Source organism: Pinus tabuliformis, chromosome 9, assembly GCF_031772625.1.
Source record: "Pinus tabuliformis cultivar Carrire ecotype Pingquan chromosome 9, CPIR1, whole genome shotgun sequence".
In the NCBI taxonomy this organism is placed as follows: Eukaryota; Viridiplantae; Streptophyta; class Pinopsida; order Pinales; family Pinaceae; genus Pinus; species Pinus tabuliformis.
The window spans coordinates 789131595-789152713 of NC_142307.1; positions in this window are offsets into that span (position 1 = coordinate 789131595).

A 21119-nucleotide genomic window follows, 5' to 3' on the forward strand; every position below is an offset into this window, starting at 1 on the left:
GTTTAATGACAATTGAGTGAGGAGTATGTCGAAGGATTCAATCTTGCACTCAATCATAAAAAGGAAGTTGGGGTATCCAGCCTCTTGCCAACAAATCGAATTCAACTATAATGTGAAAGGCAGGTTAAATGTGAAACCTCTTTCCCACTTTGTAGTATTGTTCCCTCTTTAGTTCCAACAGGTATCTGGCTGCTTAGATCCACAAAACTTGTGCTAGGTAAACTCTGCATGATACAATGGTGACGTGCAATCTTGACACACGCTCTAGTTTCCCTCTAAAAGAGGGTAAATGAAAATATTATGACAATATTAACTGTAATTTGGTCATACATTATTGAGGTATTGCATGGAATAAACAATATACTATCAATGCACTAATGAAGAACTCAAAATAAACGAATTTAGTATTGCTACATTAGCACCTCTTGGGATTATCGGATAAAGCACCTAACCAACATCAAAAAATCCTCTTAGAATAGAGTACTTCCTACCTAGAAGTGTGTCACCTGCTCAAAATATAGAACCCTTCTCCGTTGTGCACTTTTCTTAAAGATAAATCTGTGCATAAAACAGAACTAAGAAAAACACCTAAATTAAGAAAAGTGAGCATCTAACTCAAACTGTAAAAGCATACTAAATATGGCTGTATCTAATTTTGGGAAACACTAAACAAACATTCTTTCATACAAAACTACAAGATGCCTAAAATCGATGCACTTCTTTAATCGCTACTACAACCTCATAAGAAAACTATAATCTACAACATGTATCCCAAGGCTGCATGCATCTACTAAAGGTGAAGACTGAATGGATCTATTGAGATGAAGTATTGTTGGAGGAGAAACACCTTCAAAACAAAAAATAGAGTCTAATGCACATTCAACCCATCTACACACAGGCCAAGGTTGCTACTAGGTACACTTCTCCCCTAAATGGAAACTACAGTGTATTAATGCTCTACTGAAGGAGAAACACCTTCCGAGAAACACGGATAAAACTATAATATATATTGTCACTGTGGTATCAGTTGCAGAATATCTCATCAATATAGGTAACAACTTCAATAATTGAAAAACCAAAAGGTGAGCCACATAGTTCATTTGAAGTGATAGATTTGTGCATACTTTATTATTTTTTAGGAGTGTTAGTATAGGAAATGCAAGGTAGCCTGTTGCATCATTATGTCATAGACCAAGGATGTGAATAAATACAGAAAAGATTAAATAGCATGGTACAAGTCAATTGCAAGTTCTTTCGAAACAAGAATGGAGTTCTCCTTGTGCACATTCTAATCTATTGGGTATATATTTAAATATAAAATTTATAGTTATGGGGTTGGAATTGTCTCACGATTCATGGCAAGTCCCAAAGTTGTTCACTATAGAGAAGTAGAGTGTGTCGTCAGGTTTATGAATGGGAACACCCTATTCACAGGTAGATAACTTCAAATTAGTCGGGCATATTATTTCTCCTCTTCTTGTACATGTGTGCTTTGAAAATCTAACCACCTCCAAAGACTTAAGAACAACTCTAGTAAAGTTTATAGGTGTGAAGCACACTTGAGAAAATCGATCACTTAATGACAATTGAGCGAGGAATATGTCAAAGGATTCAATCTTGGACTCATTCATAAAAAGGAAGTTCGGGTATCTAGCATCTTCCCAAGAAGCCAACTCCAACCATAATGTGAACGCCAAGTTAACTATGAAACCTCTCTTCCCACTTTGTAGTATTCTTGCCTCTTGAATTCCAATAGGTATCTTGCTTCTTAGATCCACAAAACTTGTCCCAGGTAAACTTTGCATGATACAATTGTGATGTGCAAGATTGACACACACTTTAGTTTCCCTATAAAAGACAGTAAGTCAAAATATTATGATAGGCTTAACTATAATTTGGTCATACACTATTGAGGTATTGTATGGAATAAACAATATACTATGAATGCACTAAGGAAGAACTCAAAATAAACAAATTTCTTGTTGCTAAAATAGCGCCACTCTTGGGATTCTCCAAGGAGCGATTAATTTATACACATTTGGAATTTTACTTGATCTGCAAAAATATTAAGCAATGGTAGTGATCACTCTTTTCCCTCCCATGGAAGATCTACACAAAGTCAACAATAAATTGATTTAAAAGTGAGGTATATGCCTGACAAATAGGGGTCCAACTCTTCAACGCTAATTTAGTGGCAAGGAAATATTCAACTGTAAATGCTTGATCTTCTACAGTGTAAATTTCTAGATAAATGGCTAGCATAAATCTTTCCATTGTCCACATATCCCAAAAAATCATGTATGTCTAGACTTTGGTTGTGTGTAAGAGAGGGGAGATCACATAAATAATCCATTATCAAAAGAAAAAGTTAAAGCACAACATTCTTAGGAGATTTTTTTTTAAATTTTATTACATACCTTAGAAAGTTTGAAAGGACATAACTGAAGCTTTCCTCTCCTTCCACACTTCATTAAATATGCCCCTTTTCCAATGGAGATGTGGCCTGCAGAATCACAATCAGCAAATATAATATGAAAAGTAAGTTTCATGAATTAAAGTAGCTTTATTATACCTCAAGAAAATGGACTATGAGAAATTGGATTCATTCTCTACAAAAGATGATATAGCAAGATCTAATTACATTTCTAACTGAAACAGAGATAAATTGGATTCACGCTCTAAAATAGACGATATAATGAGATATAATGACATTTTCAACTCAAACAAAGATAAATTGAGTAAGCTCAAGCTCCAAAATGATGGAATCCAACTTCTGAGTGGTAGTTACTGTATATATCTAGCTAGAGGCTATAACATAAAGACATTTATTATATGTGAAGATAAAAAAATGAAAGGAATGTGAAATTTTGACCGTCAACTATAAGTTCCTTTCAAGGACTAGATCAAACCATAACATTGCTATTAAGATAATCAACAGACCCATGCTAGTACGCTTCTAGTAGTTTCATGATAAAACCCATACTCAATAAACTTCAAACAACATAAATTAACCAACAATATGTTTGTGGTTGGTTACCTAAGGATTATATCATACTAAATTACCTTTTGCATCTAACATTGAAAATGATTGTAAAAGAAATAAAGACAAATCAGTGATTCTGATTGATGCATGTGATGAAATAAAATAAAGAAAGACCTTTGTTCTTGCTATTAATGATCCTTCTAGGGGATTCTTGGATGAAGTTGATCCTGATCTACTTTCTAAAATCAAAGAGACACTTTCTAGCTACTCTTATTTGATAAACAACAACCCTTATGAAAATTAATATGGAAAGAAATAAGAATTGATGAACCTGGTCTTGAATAAGGTGTCTCAAAGTCTAATATGGATAGTATTTTAAATTTCTACAGCTAGCAGAGGGTTTTCCCAGTTGGGTTCCCTAGAAAATTTCGTTTTTTTTCTATAGTGTGACTATGTTTAATTTCTGTTCTATTCCACTACAAATTGGTAGAGATATTTTTTGTCTTGGTGCAACAATTAGTTTCATATTTATTCATTCAAGCAGTAGTATAATTTCAAGGAAGTTCTACAGAAGGGACAATTAATCTATATTTTCACTTATATCTTTTGCAAGTAAAATTAACAACAAAATTTTCATGAAAACTATTTAGGTTACTAGCAAGTGGTATCACAACATATCTCAACACTGCAAGGAATAAATCATACTATTCAATAAGGTTGAGACTTGAGATACAAAAATATTCCCAAGTTATGCAAGCAAGAAAACTACTGATTTTTAGTTCTAAATCTTTCCAACTAGAAAAAAATTATGCCATTTTCAACACCCTCTAGTCAAAGTTATTCCTAGTCTCATTCAACTTAATTAACAATATGTCAATCTCGTTGAGATTTCTTCTTTAGTTCATGCTTATAAGTTATATATTTATGCAACCTAATATATCATTTATGTTAAGTTATTATTCATTCAAAATTATTTAGTCCGTCCAATGCATCTACCTAATTTTTTGATCAGTTTCTGAGCAGACTCTATCAGACATTTGTAGCAGAAAATAGAACACTGTTTTAGCACCTAGTGTTATAAAAATCTAATTTGGAAACAGTATTTTGGGTTGTTTCCCTAAAAATATTTACAAAATTTTCAAGCCCAAAGCCATTTCAGGGAGAATTTTAGTCAGGGAGAAATTTAGTATTATTTTTGGAAAAATTGAATGCAACTAAAAGAAATTCTTCCCGTTCGCTCAAAAGATTCCAGCACCAAATATGAGTGAATTCACAGAACTTAAGATTTGGAAATAATTAGATTTCACTTCGCTTTTCTGGGACCATATATGAGTGAATTCACAAAACTTGAGATTTGGATTCTGGAAACACTGAAATTTCACCTCATTTATTGGGATTGGAAGTTCCCTGAGATGAAAACATGTAGCATTAAGGATCTACTTTGCTTGTTTAAGGGTAATGTTTAGTTTATAAATAGTGATACAAGAATCCTTGTATACATGCCTGACACGGTTCTTTGGTCACAACTAATGAAACTAAACTCCATCAATACATAACAGACAAGGTAGAATGTAAGAGAGAATCCACTTTTCAACATATACTCTGACAAAAATAAACATCTATATAGTCATATAGAGTTGTCACCACACCAAAAAAGGAATTAAAAACCAAAATAAAAATAGGAACGGGCTTGGATTGTTATGGTTACTGTAACAAAATATTAAATAGGATAAATATGTTGATATGGCAAATAGTGTAGCTGATTATGATTTATTGAGCCCAAGGGGTTAGCCCAACTGGATGTCATTAATGTTACTAGGTATTTCGCTAGTTTTGTCCTGGCAGGTGCCCTATTCGAAATCCCTTAGGTGAGGAGCACTAGTCAATGCCAATGGGTTTACCAGGGATGCCATCCATGAATGTGGGGAAACATCCATTGTGATTCCCTAGAGAGTTTTTCTTGGAATGAATAGAAATAGGATTTCTTAAAGTGAAATTTTGAGATACATATAGTGTAAACCTAGTAAAATCAACTCTATAGAGACAAACCATAAAAGAAGGAAAAATACAGAAGCTTTTACCTATGTTCCCTTGTAAGTGTGTGCTTCATATGAGATTTTACCATGGAGATCACCTTCTCCTTTGCACCTTCAACTTTGCAGACTCCATTTTCATGAGATTTACTAAATGAAGTGTGATTGTTTAGCTGATGATATAAACTGCTAGTTCTTTCAAATAATATTATACCAAATATCTCATTAGAAACACTAGGTGCTGGCAGCTTATTATTTCCAAGATCCCTACATGAGATCTCCTTTGTTATCCTTTCTGGATTTTCCAAATAGTTAGTAGTTGCAGGAATGTGTCTACCTTGACTATAGCTAGTTCTTGATCGTACATGAGTAGTTAAGATGCTTCCGCTCACAGCACTTGAGCTTGCATTTCCCAAATTTATCTATCTTGACTATAGCTAGTTCTTGATCATACATAAGTAGTTAAGATGCTTCCGCTCACAACATTTGACCTTGCATTTGCCATAAATTATTAGAAATAATTTTTTTATGACCAGAAGATGATCCTTGCCAATGTCTTCCATCTTTATGAGAATGAGCTGAACCTATATTATCTTCTCTTGATGTTAGAGTATGTTCCATCGTTGCCCATGCCTGATCAACATCAGATTTAACATCAGTGAGATATGTACTGCTCCATGTGTGGGAGAAGACTAAAAGTGGGGCAATGAAACATACCTTGGGAACCATTAATGGATTGAAGATCCAATGGTGGGGTTCTGCTACTGGTAAAATCTTAATTCACAAGTCTCTTTAATCTCGCTTTCCCTACTACCCTGTGAAAAGTGAAAATATGCTACTTGTAAACTTAAAAGCAAGGATGAAAAAAATAGTGAATTTTAAACTAATGATCTAAGGTGTGTGTACTCCCCCTTGTGTGGAAGATTGGATGAAGACTAAAAGTGGGGTGGAAATGCAGCGAGGTTAGAAATGAAACGTACCCAGGAGCCATTAATGGTTTGAAGATCCAATGGCGAGGTTCCTGCTACTAGTAAAACCTTAATTCACAACTCTCTTCAATCTCTTTTTCCCTCCTGCCCTGTGAAAAGTGAAAATATGCTGCTCTTAAACTTAAAAGCAAGAATGAAAAAAATAGTGAATTTTGAACCAGAGATTTTAGGTGTGTGTACTCCTCCCTATGTGGAAGAAGACTAAAAGTGGGGTGGAAATGCAACGATGTTAGGAATGAAACAGACCTGGGCGCCATTAATGGAATGAAGATCTAATGGTGGGGTTCGATATCAGTCTGCTACTAGTAAAACCTTAATTCACAACTCTCTTCAATCTTGTTTTCCCTCCCATCCATGTGAAAAGTGAAAATATGCTAATCATTTTCCCTCGGCCTTATGAAAAGTGAAAATTTAATTCACAACTCTCTTGAATCTAATTTCTCCCTCCTAGCCCTGTGAAAAGTGAAAATATGCTACTCATTTTCCCTCCGGCTTATGAAAAGTGAAAATTTAATTCAAAAATCTCTTCAATCTCATTTCCCCCCTCCCCCACCCCCCCACCCTATGAAAAGTGAAAATTTACTACTTGTTTTAGAAAATAAATTTGAAGATTGGAATTTGTTACATCAAAATTAAGGCTAAATTTTTTCAAAAATGTTAAAATTTCCCTCCCTAAAAAAAAAAAATACAATATTTATAGAGTATAGAGTAGATTTGTGGGTGTAATGTACGTATGTAAACAATTCTAAATATGGGCTTAGTTAAATAATAATAGTAATAATATGTTGAAGCCCTGAAAATCGGGTCTACAACAAGGGGGATACCCACCCGGTCCGGACCTTGGTTGGCAGCTCCTTTTCCGTTTGGTATAGTGGGTCCGACTGGGGATATGGGACCAGTTTCCCAATTTCAGTGTATGTGTGTGTGTGAGAAAGATGATAACTCAGGCATTCATACATTAATATATAAATAACTGAACTGGAAATCACTTTAACACAAGGCAGAAATAGTTAGGAGATAGAAATACCATTTATAACTAGTCCTACTCATGAGCTTCAAGTGATAACGATTTATATCTTCTTGATCAAATATCCACTAAGAGTACAAAAGTGCAACATCAGTAGCAGATATAAAATGCAAACATCAATAAATCCTGCTCCATTCATTTATCAAAACCTCCTCAGAGGATACAAAAGTGCATGTTCTGGGGATAAGTTTTTGATAAATTTCAAGACCCTTATCTAAATGCATGAGAAGGGTTTAAATACTACTAACTAATTCTAAAAATAAATTATTACAAAAATGTAGGATGCGGTTTAAATGACTGTCCTCTTTTTAGGAAAATAAAACAAAATTAAAGCTAAAATTGAATCTAAAATTAAACTACTTCTGTATTTGGTCCTTGAAATCGCACGCATGTAGCATCTGTTTGAGAAGAGTCGGTTGGCTAACTTCTGCTTTTAGCTGAGTTGAGAAAACAGAATCGATAAGAGTTGGCGCCATTTTTTCGGCCGAATTGATGATACACTTAACATTCATCCACTGGCTATGTGGCTTTACCAAGTATGCCCAGTAATAATCCCAGTTCAACTTGGTTAACCCTTGGATTTCTTTTGCCTTTTCTTGAGCTCTCTCTTTCCAATCTGCCTGTAGTTGTTGTGCGTTAGGTAAATATCCTGGAGTGGTCTCTGCAATCAAATTTGCCCTGTGCAAATTTTCATTTACACAATCAATAATACTGCTTGCTGCTGTGGCCGCTCCTTCTGCTGCTTGTTCTGCCTCCCTGATTTGCTCATCCCATTTGTTAAAGAGAATTTCTTTGTGGTTTTCATTGGTCCTTGCTGCACCTGCTCTTTTTCCCTCGTTTTTTCTTGCCAAACCAAATATTCGGTCACCCGTTTTTCAATTATATCATAGTCACTTCGTAAATCTACCACTTGATTAGTGGTCTTATCACTATTTTCACAATAATAGCTCCATTGTGATATCTTTTGGCCCAACGCTTCTTGCTACTGTAGTAATTGTTCATTCAAGGAAATGGACTCTGTGATAAATTCTGTAAGTTTAGGATTGTCCTTGTGCATCTCCTGTAAATCCTGTAACTGCTTTCCTTTCTCATCCAAACTTTTCTGATATCCTATCTGCATTTGCTGGAAGTCCTGCTGCAACCTCTCAAGTTGTTTCTGTGCTTCATTGTTGGCATTAGCTTGTTGCAACTGTTGTTGCAATACTTGTATCTGGTCTTCCATTTCTTTCAGCAATTGCGGTACCTCAGATGCATTATCAATAGTCGTAGAGGCATATGCTCCTGCAATCTGAGATAGTTTGGTGAGATGCTCAGTAGGATTGCTAGTGGGATCTTGCCACAGGACATCTAATTGTTCTGCGTCTTGAGAGAGCACGTTCTCCAATTTCCTTTTCTTCCTCTATCTTCTTACTACTACTTTATGCTGTGGGCTATAAAATATATCCAGGGGAGGAATTTCTTCTATTTTGAGCATAAGCTCAGAGGATGGGGCAATAGGAATATGCTCCATATTTGAGACATCGCTGACTATTCTTGTGACTATTTCTTTTGCTACCTGTGCATTGCTCGCAGGTGTTTTTATGGTTTGTCCTTCAAGGTTGATCAAGTCGTTGAAGGTTTCCCATTCTTTTTCTAGTTCGGTTATGCCTAGCGGTGCTTGAATGACGAGAGGGGGAGGATCTCTTTACGGGGAGGCAATAACCTATTGGTGTAGAAGTTCCATTGACTGGGTAGTATCCTTTAATGACCCTTCGCTCTTATCCTGTTCATTTCCAGATCTTTTAGAATGTTCAGATGTTTCTTTTCCAGACTTAGATTTAGATCTGTTAGTGCTTGAACTCCCACTAAGACTAACACTTGGAGTTGGTTCTCTTGTGGGTTTTAGGCATAGTTTCTCTAAAGGAATACTGGCTAACCTTCTTTCCCTATATATTTTGAACTTTTGAGATTCTTCTGGAGAGAATTGCAATTGGGCTGCATGCATAATTTTGTCAAGTGTGCTTTTCTGTTGGAATATATCATCGAATAAATCCTTTTCTCCAGAGAACACCTTTATCTTGACCCGCGTCTCTGTTACAGGCTGTGTTTGTATACAAGGGTGCCATTTCCTTTTCCTCAAAGCTCGGAGATTTGCTTTTCTTTCCCATTTCAACCTGCGTATTGCTTTGTATTGGCCTTTGTACTTTGTTCCTGCAATTCACAAGTGAAGTAAAAATGAATGACAAAGAAGGGTGATGGGAAAGTTTTAAATGCCGCAGACACATCAAGTATATCACCTTACGTGAAATGATTCTTTCGATAAGCACGAACCCATATTCCATTATAACTGGCAACTACCTCATTTATTAGCATTAAAGTGCATAACCATGTGTCAGCTTATGGAAAATACTTCTCTTGAATAACACGCCCGAAAGATATGCGATGAAGCGATTTTGCGATTTGCTTCGCAACATCGCAGATCGAAACATCGCAACATCGCAAAATCACAGAATCGCAAAATCATAACATCGCAACATTGATCGCTTATGATGTTGCATTATCTCTTTATCGCTATATCGCGAAATCGCAATATCGCAGATCCCAGGAATGTTATGTATGACAATCTTTGTTAACCTATTTTCTGCGAAATGCGATCTTGCAATCGGCAATATCGCATATTGGAAAATTTTAAAGTGTTTCATGTAAGTTGTATTTGCTGGGTGCGATGCGATACTATCGCGTATCGCGATCTCACTATATTGGAAATTTGGCTTGTAAGGAGGCATCCCGCTATCGTTTTGCGATGCGATTTTCCTAAGGAAATATTTTATCTTACCTTATCATAAAACTTAGATTTTTTAGGTTTTCAAAGGGAGGTTTCCTAAGCTTATGATGGTAAGTTTTATTTGAAAAGGAAATTTAACCACTACTTTGATTTTTTAATTTTTTTAACTAAGGTTCCCCACTTATTTCGCATTAGGAATAACACTAAATAAGAAGGGGGCTTGTTGCTGGCCACAACAATTGGCGATTCACTTGGAAGAACCAGTTATCTCTAGTACTTTCTTGAATTTTCAAAACTTCCAAAACAGAAAATTTTCCAGAAAGTTAAACTTTATTATAGAAAGATAAAGTACATTATATTCTAACCTATCAATGACATTTTGTTTCAGCTATTTTCAACTTTGATTATTTGCTGCCTCAAGCTAGTCCTTGTATTTACATAAGTCATTACTTGGTTTGTAAAGATAAAATAAAGTCTTCTCTGTAAACCAGTTTTAAGTATGCTCATTTGTCGTAGGTAGAGCCTCTGCTGCCAGTAGGCGTTTATAGCCTCGACAGGGTTACCTGTTATCCAGCAATGATCCTATATCCTACTTAAAGAAACCTACAATTCTCAAAGAAGAATCCACATCCACACTCCTTGTTTTAATTTTTTTTTTATTCTTAAAGAGCAATGTCTTGGTTTGGTAGCCAATTATGACACAGTCATTCACTGATTTATAACTTTGTTGAACAAGCTGGCTCGTGATGAGACCCCTTGTCTTTTGATTGCAACAATCTTGAGTCTTTGCCCTATTGTGGTATGCAGTATTGGCAAAGTCAGCAAGTTATAATATATATGATTATGATAAGCCAGCTCGTGATGAGACCTCTTACTCTTTAAGATAAAGTGTATACTTGGATTGTTCCTCTGAAAGTTGTAATTTTCTTAGTAGGGAGGTAGTCATTGTTTCCTTAAGATAGCTCTGGACGACAATAGTAGAGTTTTTTGGAAATAGTTGTTCTACAGAGAATCTTTATTTTGTTATTGATACTTTTCATTGTACTGATATAAAACAATTTCTCACTAAAGGTTGTTTTCATCAAATTTTATGAAGTTGAAACTAGTATCATATCTAGGCTAGAGTTTTTAACTGTATCTTTCAATAATAAAGATCAATTTTCCAAAAGATTTTCTATTTATACAAGTGAAAGATCAAAATTTGAAAGAGAATTGGTGTCTTTTTCGTAAATGCCTATTGTAACCATTCACAACTGGTTTTATTATGAAAAGAAAAACAACTACCCTAAAAAAAATAGAAGAATATTCTTCTATGGAAAATATTTCTTAAGAATCTGACCATTAACAGGTAGAGAATCTCTTCTCCCTGTTAAATCTTGTAACATGAAGGTAGACGGACCTACGACTTCTACAATTTGAAAAGGACCAAGCCACATTCTTTGAAATTTTGTATGTTTTCCCTTTTCTTCATGAGCCTTGTCCCATTTTAAAACTAGATCCCCTAGTTGAAAATCTTTTCTGGATACCATATTGGAATCAAAAGAGGCTTTCACCAATGCTTGATGATGAGCGTGAGTAATCTTAGCCCTTTCTCGTTGTTCTTCTAATTTAATTAATTCCAGCTGCCTAAGTTGTAAAGAAGAAGTTGGTACTTCATCAATGTACTGAACCAAGGCTAAAGAGGGAATTGCCAGATGTGTTGGAAGAACCACTTCTTTCCCATAAACCAAATTAAAGGGAGAAGTGCCGATAGAGGCTTTCTGCATTATTCTATCTACCCATAAAGCATATATTAAAGACTTATGCCAATTTTTATGATTTTGGTCAATGGTTCACTTGATGATTCTGATTAAGTTCTTATTTGTAGACTCAGCTAACCCATTGCCCTGTGGATAGTAATTGGTAGAATATTTAAGTTTGAAACCTCTTTTGAGTGCGAATTCAGTCATTGCATTTCCAGAAAAGTATGATGCATTATCAAACATTAAAGCGGAAGGCAATCCAAACCTGGTGATTATGAACTGATCTATGAATTCAATGATGTTTTCAGCATTAGCCGTCTTGAGTGGAACTGCTTCTACCCATTTGGTAAAGTAATCTGTTGCTGTAAGAATGTATCTATGCTGTTTAGAAGAGTGAGGAACGATCTCACCTATTATGTCTAATCCCCACTGATCGAAAGGTTGTTCAATGGTAACTGGTTGCAGTGGCAAGGATGGTTTCTTTTGTCTCCCAGCAGCAGTTTGACAAACTTGACATTTCCTTACGTAGTTATGTGTATCTTTGAATAATGTGGGCCAGTAATAGCCTGCGCGTAAAATTTTGTGAGCAATTGCATCTCCAGCGTAGTGTCCACCTGCTGGCCCATCGTGGAGTTCCTGCAAGACTTTTTCAGCTTCAGCTTTCTCAAGACATCTAAGTAGAATAGAATCATAATTTATTTTGAAAAGAATGTCATTTACAAGTTGATATTGTTTGGCTTTTAACCTTAGGGATATTTTCTAGGTGTGATCAAGATTTGGAGAAGCATATCCATTCTTTAAATAATAAATTATATCAGCGTATAATGATTCAGCATCGTTTAGGCTTACTTCATACACTTGTACCTCTTCAGATGGATTTTCGGGTATTAGCAATGCTCCTGCCAGCATTTTGCAAAAGCCTTGACCTTTTACAATACTTGTCGGTTTGATTTCAACATCATATTCTTGTAAGGCAGTAACCCAATTGGCCCTTTTCTCACCCACATCCTTTTGTACTAGAAGATTTCTTACTACTGGAAACAGTACTATGATCTTGGTATGTGTTTTGAGTAAGAAAGGTCTGAAATATTTAATTGCTTTAAAAACAGCGTAAGCTTGTTTTTCTACATCTGAATAATCAGTTTAGCACCTTGTAGATTGGAACTGAAAAAATAAACTGGGGCTTCCGCTTTTTCTTGATTTGCTTGAGCGAGTATCGCAGCATATGATATATCTGAGGCAAAAGTGTACAAAATAAAAGGATCAGAAAAAATTGGAGTTGCTAACGATGGAGCATTGATAATGGCTTGTTTGATCAGATTGAATGCCTCAAGTTCATCTTGGCCCTATTTAAAGTTTGCATTGTTTTTAATCATGGCTTGTAAAGGAGACACGATTCTCGAAAACTCTAGAACGAATCTCTTTACAAAGTTAATCTAGCCAAGGAAAGATTGCATAGCTTCCTTGTTGTGAGGTAGGGGGACTGTGGAATTTCTTTGATTCTGTCAGGATCAATGTGAATTCCAGATTTTGACAGTATCAACCCTAGAAGCTTTCCTTCACTTAATGCGAAAAAGGATTTTTTTCGGGTAAAGCGAAATCCCATACCTTAAACAATGTTGGAAAATTTGTTTTAAATCCCTGAGATGGTTGTTTCGTTTCTTGGAATAAACAGTAATATCATCCAAATAGATTACCACTGACTTATTAACTAACCCTTTGAATGCAATGTCCATGGCTCTCTAGAATGTGGCACCCGCGTTAATCAAACCAAATGGCATCTTTTGGTATGCGTAGGTGCCCCACTTAGTTCTGAATGTCATTTTTAATTGGTCATCGGGATGTACCAGCACTTGGTTGTATCCTGAGAATCCATCCAAGAATGACATTAATTCTGAGCCCGCAACTGCCTGCAATATTTGTTCCATGGGAGGTAAAGGAAAATTATCCTTTTGGCAAGCCTTGTTAAGGTTTCGAAAGTCAATGCAGATTCTGATATCTCCGTTTTTCTTTCTAATAGGTACCATATTGGAAACCCATTTATAATGTCTAACGGGAAAGATTATTTTGGCTTTCAATAACTTATTGAGCTTAGTTTTAATCTGATTTTCTAAATTTGGATGGATTTTTCTCAATTTTTGTTGGACAGGTCTTTCATTATCGATCATTGGGATAGTATGTTGGATGATGGAGGTGTCGTATGTTTTGAGTTCACCATAATTCCAACAAAAAACACTTTTGTATTGTTTGAAGAGACGGATATATGCTAATTTCTCTTTAGGGGCTAGGCCAAGGCCTAGGTTGATATTCTGTGGTTTAGCATCAGTTCCTAGATTTACTAATTCATAATTCAAAGTTGAACTTTGGAGTTTTGAATTGGTAGATCTTTTGAATTGATCTTTCAAATCATAAAGGTCTTCTAATTTGACTACTGATTTAGGTATAGCATTGTTAGTACTATCTTATTGCAATTGTTGGTCATGTTGGTCTTCGTCAATTATTTGATTGCTGTAGGATCCTTAAGATGTGAGAAAACTCACGATATCAGGATCGTCGTTGAAAATCCTCCAATTGGTAATGTTATCAGGGATAGATGGTCTAAAAATTAGCTCAATTGAAAATCGGTCAGGGCTAAAATATTCTGAAGGAATGAGCTTGGAAGCTACGTTGGCTAAGAGGTCTGCGCTAGCATTCTAAAGTCTGGGAATTGAGGAAATATTAAATGTTGTAAAATGTTCAGTCAGATCTTGAACTAAAGATTGATAATGCTTTAAATGACTTGATAAACAGTGTATAGTATTACGTACCTGTCTGATTACAATTTCGGAGTCTCTAAAAACTTGCAGGTATTTGACGTCTAATCCGATTGCCTTATACAACCCTTGGACTAGAGCTTCGTATTCTGCGGTATTGTTGATGCATTCGAATTCGAGTCTGCAAGTTAGCATGGTTTTATCTCCCTCTGGGCTTACTAATACGCATCCTGCTCTTGCTCCTTCGTTAGACTTAGAACCATCAAAAAATAGTTTCCAAAACAAAGATTTATTTACAGGACTATCTATAAAATTAATGCATTTAGAACTATCTGTTCGAGAGAAATTTTCTACTTGAGATAAAACAAAATTTTCTAAGTAAGGTGAAGTGCGAGCATTAAAATTTCCTAAGAAAGAATCCACTGAATAGTTGCCAATAATGTTAGAATTGTATGCTACTGGTTCGTTTTCTCCTTCGAGTTCTGTTACTATGTATTTCTGATGTCGCTCGCGTTCAACTTTTATTTGATTTGGTTTACCATTATAAGGCAGCCACATGTGGGACCAGTCAGTTGCAAAGTATCCATGAAGTTTTTTTGACCAGTCTCTGCTAAGAATTAAGCCATAGAATTCAGGAATATCAGCAACTAAAATGTCTATAACTTGACATACCTTTGGGTTGGATGACAGCCTTATGGTAACCTGATTTAACTCGCCAATCACTTCGACTTGCGATCGATCAAGCTGAACTATGCGTACAACGGATTTCTATGGTTGAACATTCAATTTTGTGCAAATTGATCTTGGTAAAATATTCGATGAAGCTCCAGAATCGACTAAGCAATTATGCACATTTTTATTGAAAATTTCATAAGTAAGGAGAAATGGGGGAGTATGCGATCTCGATCTCCCTCCAATTAATGCGATATCATTTGGATCAACTTTATTCATCGTACTAGTTGGAGGTCTTCCCATATCATGGGAAGCTTGAGAGATTATAGCAGCTGGTAAAGGTGCGACTGGAACAGCATGTAATTCTTTCAAAATTACTTTCTGTTGGTGTTTTAACTTGCTCAATTCAAAAAGAGTAATATTGGCCCTAGTATTTTTCATGTCTTCTACGATATTATACTCCATCTCATCCGAAATGATTAGCTTTTTAGATGGAGTAGATGTGTCTATTTGGACTGGGCTGGTTTGAGTCGCTTTAGGTGATGTTTTCTTGGTTGCGACTTTATCCTTAGTCATTGAGCTTGCGCTCTTTGGCTTAGGTGTAGGTTGAAGAGGATCAAGTTGATTTCTGCTACGCGTACTAACTGGGAATGCCTCCTGATCCTCTTCATTTGGGAGGATGAAATCCCACATACCTTGTAACTCTACAACTTCTTCTTCATCAATATGTTCTTCAGTAGTGTTTTCCTCTTCTTCTTCTCTTGATTCAGCATTTGAAATAGCATTAGGGGGTTTGGAATCGGTTGAAGGATTTCTTTTAAAAGTCTTGTATGGATTTTTAGAAGAAGTTTTTGCTACCTGTTTCTTGATGTCAACCATTTCGTTAGACATGGTCTTCAAAACTTTCTGTAATCCTTCTAAATCAAATGGATCTTTCGGTTGTTTTTTCTTGGGATCTTCCTTGAATGAAACCTTCTTATATTTTCGTTCTTCCATCGCGTTTTTCTTTTCTAAGGCTGTAATACGTTTCTCTACTGTTATTGCTTCTTTCATGTTTTCAACTGAGGTTGTTTTGTTAGCCCTATCAACAAAGATTGCTAAGTTTGATGGTAAAGTAGTAATGTACCATTCACTTCGCACTTCTTCACTAGGCTGAGAAGAAGTAGGTATTTTGTTTAAGATTTTATTGAAACGTAAATTGAAATCTTTGATGGGTTCTCTTGACTCGGCCCTAAGATTAGACAAGTCGTTGATCAGTGTCGCTGTATGTTGAAAATAATACTGAGAGGGGGGGTGAATCAGTATTATCTAATTCTTTTAATAAATCTTCCTTATTTGTTCTTTGAATTATTTTTGCATGTCAGTACCATAGAAAAACAGATAGTCACACCAAAGAACACAAGATGTAAGGTGGAAACCCAATGTGGGTGAAAACCACCTGCTGCAATATGTCTCTATCTTCTTTCAAATTAGAAACTTCTTTTACAATGGTTTTGTACTGGTGCAGTCCTTTATCAGTACGCAGGATGCAACCTGCAGAGAGCTACAACTCTCTCTCTCTCTCGTTTTCCAGTCTCTCCTGGAAGGGAGCTACAACCCCCTACTTCTTTTCATAAAGCATCAAATGATCATCAAGTACATAAAATTTACAGTCCACTACAGTTATCAGATCAACAATAACAGAACTAACCCAGAACACCTTATCAACAGAAAAATTCAATCAATAGAACATCTTAAGACAGATACGCAGTTTTCCCTTCCGTGGCCTACGTCGCTACGCAGTTCACCTTCTGCTTTCCTGCGTACACCCGCGGAGATCCTTCTGCCGCACTACGTGCCCACGCACTGTTCCTTCAACTGCACTACGTACTATTACTGCAGGTACACACCCAGAGACATTATCGCGCCGCGTACTGTTACTGCAGGTACGCACCCAGAAATACTATCGCGCCGCGTACTTTTACTATGTGTACGCACCTGAACCTTAGTCTCTCTGCGTACCCACGCAGCTCTCCTTCTTCTGCTCTGCGTACCCACGCAAGTCTCCAGTTTCTGCTCTGCATACCCACGCAGATCTTCTGTTTCTGCTCTGCGTACCCACGCAGCTCTTCTGTTAAACACCTGCGTACTTCTAATTAGGGCCGAATAGGCAGTCCACCAGAGTGGCACAATTGCTCAGATCTGTTCATGCGCTCGAGAGATCACCCTTTACAGATTCGCCTTCAACTTCCCTTTCATATAGATCAAGCTTTTAATACCATAACCCAATATTTCAGATCTAAAGATATTCAATTGCAAAAGATACTTAGCCAAGTGATCTCCTTTGCTTTATATAGGCAAGCTCCTCCTAAAATCATGGAACAATACCACGCGCCAAAACCGTAATAACACAAATACCGTCGGCTAAATACCAAGGATTAAACATAAGAAACCCCACGTGTGCTTTTCTCTGCCTTGAAATGAGTGCACTGGGGGTACGCACCTCCTGAACTGCTGGCCTGCGTATCTAGACGCGGTCCCTGCATGGTGTACCTTCGGGTACGCACCTTCTGAACTAATTTCCTGCGTACTTCTTAATTTTCATCATATTGAGAGCCTTGCCACGGGAGTTGCCATCAAGTACAACATCTGTAACATATAGCCATACCAGAAACATAATGCCAACAATCTCCCCCTTTGGACTTGATGGCAACTTCAACTTCATTCTCCCCCTTTGACATCAAGGGCAAAGGGGTATGCTCCCCCTAAGAACATGCTCCCCCTGAATATGAACCAGATCGGCAACAAAGAACCATAATCCACCATGAAAGAGATAGAGACATATTGCAGCTATTTCCAAGATCTCCTTCTAAACATCCTCCATAATGCCAACAATGCATTATATGCTCCCCCTGAACCTGTACCATCAATCAGAAAAGATTCAACAATAAGATGATGCATCAACAACCCCCAGCTTTTGCCTGAGGTATTCAAAAGTGTCCCTGGGCAATGGTTTGGTGAGAATATCAGCAACTTGTTCCTTAGAAGGAACATACTCCAACTTGACCTTCTGTTCAAGTACTTGTTCCCGGAGAAAATGGTACTTGATTGGTATGTGCTTGGTTTTTGAATGCATAACAGGATTCTTTGAGATGCTGATTGCACTTGTGTTATCACATAAGATGGGGATTGGTGGTGTACAAGTGATTTGAAAATCCTGCAAAGTCTGCATGATCCAAAGGAGTTGGGTGCAACAAGATGCAGCAGCAACATATTCCGCTTCAGCTGTAGACAAGGCAATTGAACTCTGTTTCTTGTTGAACCAAGATACCAGTCTGGAACCCATAAAGAACGCACCACCACTTGTGCTTTTCCTGTCATCCACGCTTCCGGCCCAATCTCCATCTGTATAAGCATGAAGTGTAAGATCTGTATCTCTAGGATACCATAAGCCATAATTTTGAGTCCCTTGAAGATATTTGAAAATTCTCTTCACTGCCTGAAGATGAGTCTCCTTCGGATTTGCCTGAAATCTTCCAACTATTCCAACTGCATGCATGATGTCCGGTCGGGTACCTGTCAAATAAAGTAAACTTCCAATCATAGATCTGTAGGTTGGTTGATGTACTGCTGCAGATTCATCATTTTCACTGAGGCTACATCCTGTGACCATGGGTGTACATACTGGTTTTGCATCTTCCATACCATATTTCTTCAAAATCTGTTTGAGATACTTGGTTTGAGATAAAAAGATTCCTCCTTCTTTTTGTTGGATTTGCAAACCAAGGAAATATGTCAGTTCTCCTAGCAAGGACATTTCAAATTCTTTCTGCATGACCAAGGCAAAGCTTTGACTCATAGCTTCTTCATTGCTCCCAAAAATAATGTCATCTACATACACAACAAGTATTAGCAATTTGTCATTTTCAACTTTTATATAAAGATTGCTATCTGCTGATCCTTTTGAAAAACCTTGTTGATGAAGATATTTTTCCAAACGGTAGTACCAAGCCCTTGGAGCTTGTTTGAGACCATAGAGAGCCTTTTTCAATCTACATACAAGATTTGGATCATTTCCAAGAATGAACCCATCTGGCTGTTCAATGTATACTTCTTCTTCCAAGTCTCCATTTAGAAAAGTTGATTTCACGTCCATTTGAAATACTTTGAAGTTTTGAAAACTTGAGAGAGCAAGGAACATTCGGATGGCCTCAAGCCTTGCAACAGGAGCAAAGGTTTCTTCAAAGTCTATTCCTTCTTGCTGCGCATACCCTTTACAAACAAGTCTGGCCTTGTTTCTAATTACTTCTCCATTTTCATTCAATTTGTTTTTGAAGACCCATTTTGTTCCGATAACATTCTTATCCTTTGGTCTAGGAACCAGCTCCCAAGTGTTGTTCTTTTCGATTTGCTCAAGTTCTTCATCCATTGCTTTCACCCAACATTCATCTTTGCATGCCTCTTTCACATTTTGTGGTTCAGTGGAGGAGAGTAATGCCAAATAGCTTGAGGCTTCTGCAACTGTTCTTCTTGTTTGTACACCTGCTTCTTTCTGCCCCACAATATGAGATTCTGGATGATTCTTCTGAACATATCTAGATGGGGTTTTCTCTTCTATTCTTGTATGCTCCTCTGGTTCTTCTTGAGATTCTTCTTGAGGTTCTTCTTCTTCATCATTCTGTCTTTGAGAGTAGCCTTCATCTTCTCCGATGTCTTCATGATGAACTTGCCTAGGAATGTATCCCTTCTCATCAACCACTACATCAATGCTGTCAACAATTCTGCCAAGTCTTTTATTGTAGCATTTGTATGCTTTGCTATGTGGAGAGTAACCAAGAAGAATGCCTTCATCTGCTCTAGGTTCAAGTTTGCCAAGCTGCTCATCAGTATTCTTGATATAGCATTTGCTCCCAAAGATTTTGAAGTGCTTTACCGAAGGAGTCTTACCACTCCAGAGCTCATGAGGAGTTTGAGTGCTGTTCACCCTGACATTTGTTTTGTTGAGAATAACAACCGCAGCATGTGCAGCTTCACCCCAGAAAGTTGCGGGAGTTCTTGATTCATCAAGCATAGCACGAGCCATTTGTTGGACTGTTCTGTTCATTCTTTCCACAACTCCATTTTGCTGAGGAGTTCTAGTTTTAGAGAATTCTCTTCTTATCCCATGTTCTTCACAGAAATCGAAAAATTCATTTGAGGTAAACTCCCCACCTCTGTCGGATCTGAGGCACTTAATTTTGTGACCTGATTCATTTTCAACCAAAGCTTTGAAGGATTTGAATTTTTCGAATGCTTCATCTTTGTGCTTCATAAGTCCTAGCCAGACAAACCTGGAGAAATCGTCAATGAATAATATCAAGTATTCTTCTCCTCTAGGTGTTCTTTTCCTGAATGGACCGCATGTATCTGTATGTACTAGCTCGAGAGGCATGCTAGCTGATCCTTCCTTCTCTGGAAAGTTAGTTCTGGTTTGTTTTCCAAACTGACATGATTTGCATATGGTGTTGTCAGGAATTTTGATATCTGGAAGATCGCGAACTGCCTAATATTTGCATGCTTTCCTTATTTGTGAAAAGCTTAGATGCCCCAACCTCCGATGCCATAGCCAGTGCTCATCATCCTTGCTCAGATAGCATTGTTGTTGTCCTTCTTCAAATATGTACAGATTATTTGGAGTTCTTTTGCCTTTGATCACTGTTTTACTTGTATCAAGATCACGAACAAGACATCCATTTGATCTGAATATAACCTCGGTTCTTTGATCACACATCTGGCTGACACTTAGAAGATTATGCTTCAATCCATCAACATACAAAACATTTCCAGCCTTGACCTTTTCTTTTAACTGAGCAATGCCCTTTCCTTTTATAGTTGCAGGAGTATCATTTCCAAAAGAGACTTTCTTTCCCTTTTCTAGAGCAGAATAAGACTCAAGTTTTTCTTTATCACCTGTCATATGCTTCGAACATCCACTGTCAATGTACCATAGATTTTCCTGTCCCTCTGCATAAAATGCTATCCCACATCTTTCTGTTTGAGGTTTCTTTATTCTCCATGTTTTGGTGCTTGAGGCTTGTTCCTTTTTCTGTTGAAACCTGCTCCTGCATTCAGAGTCTTCATGACCAAAGTTATTGCAAATAGAACATTCAACTTCATTTTCAAGAACCGAAAAGTTGT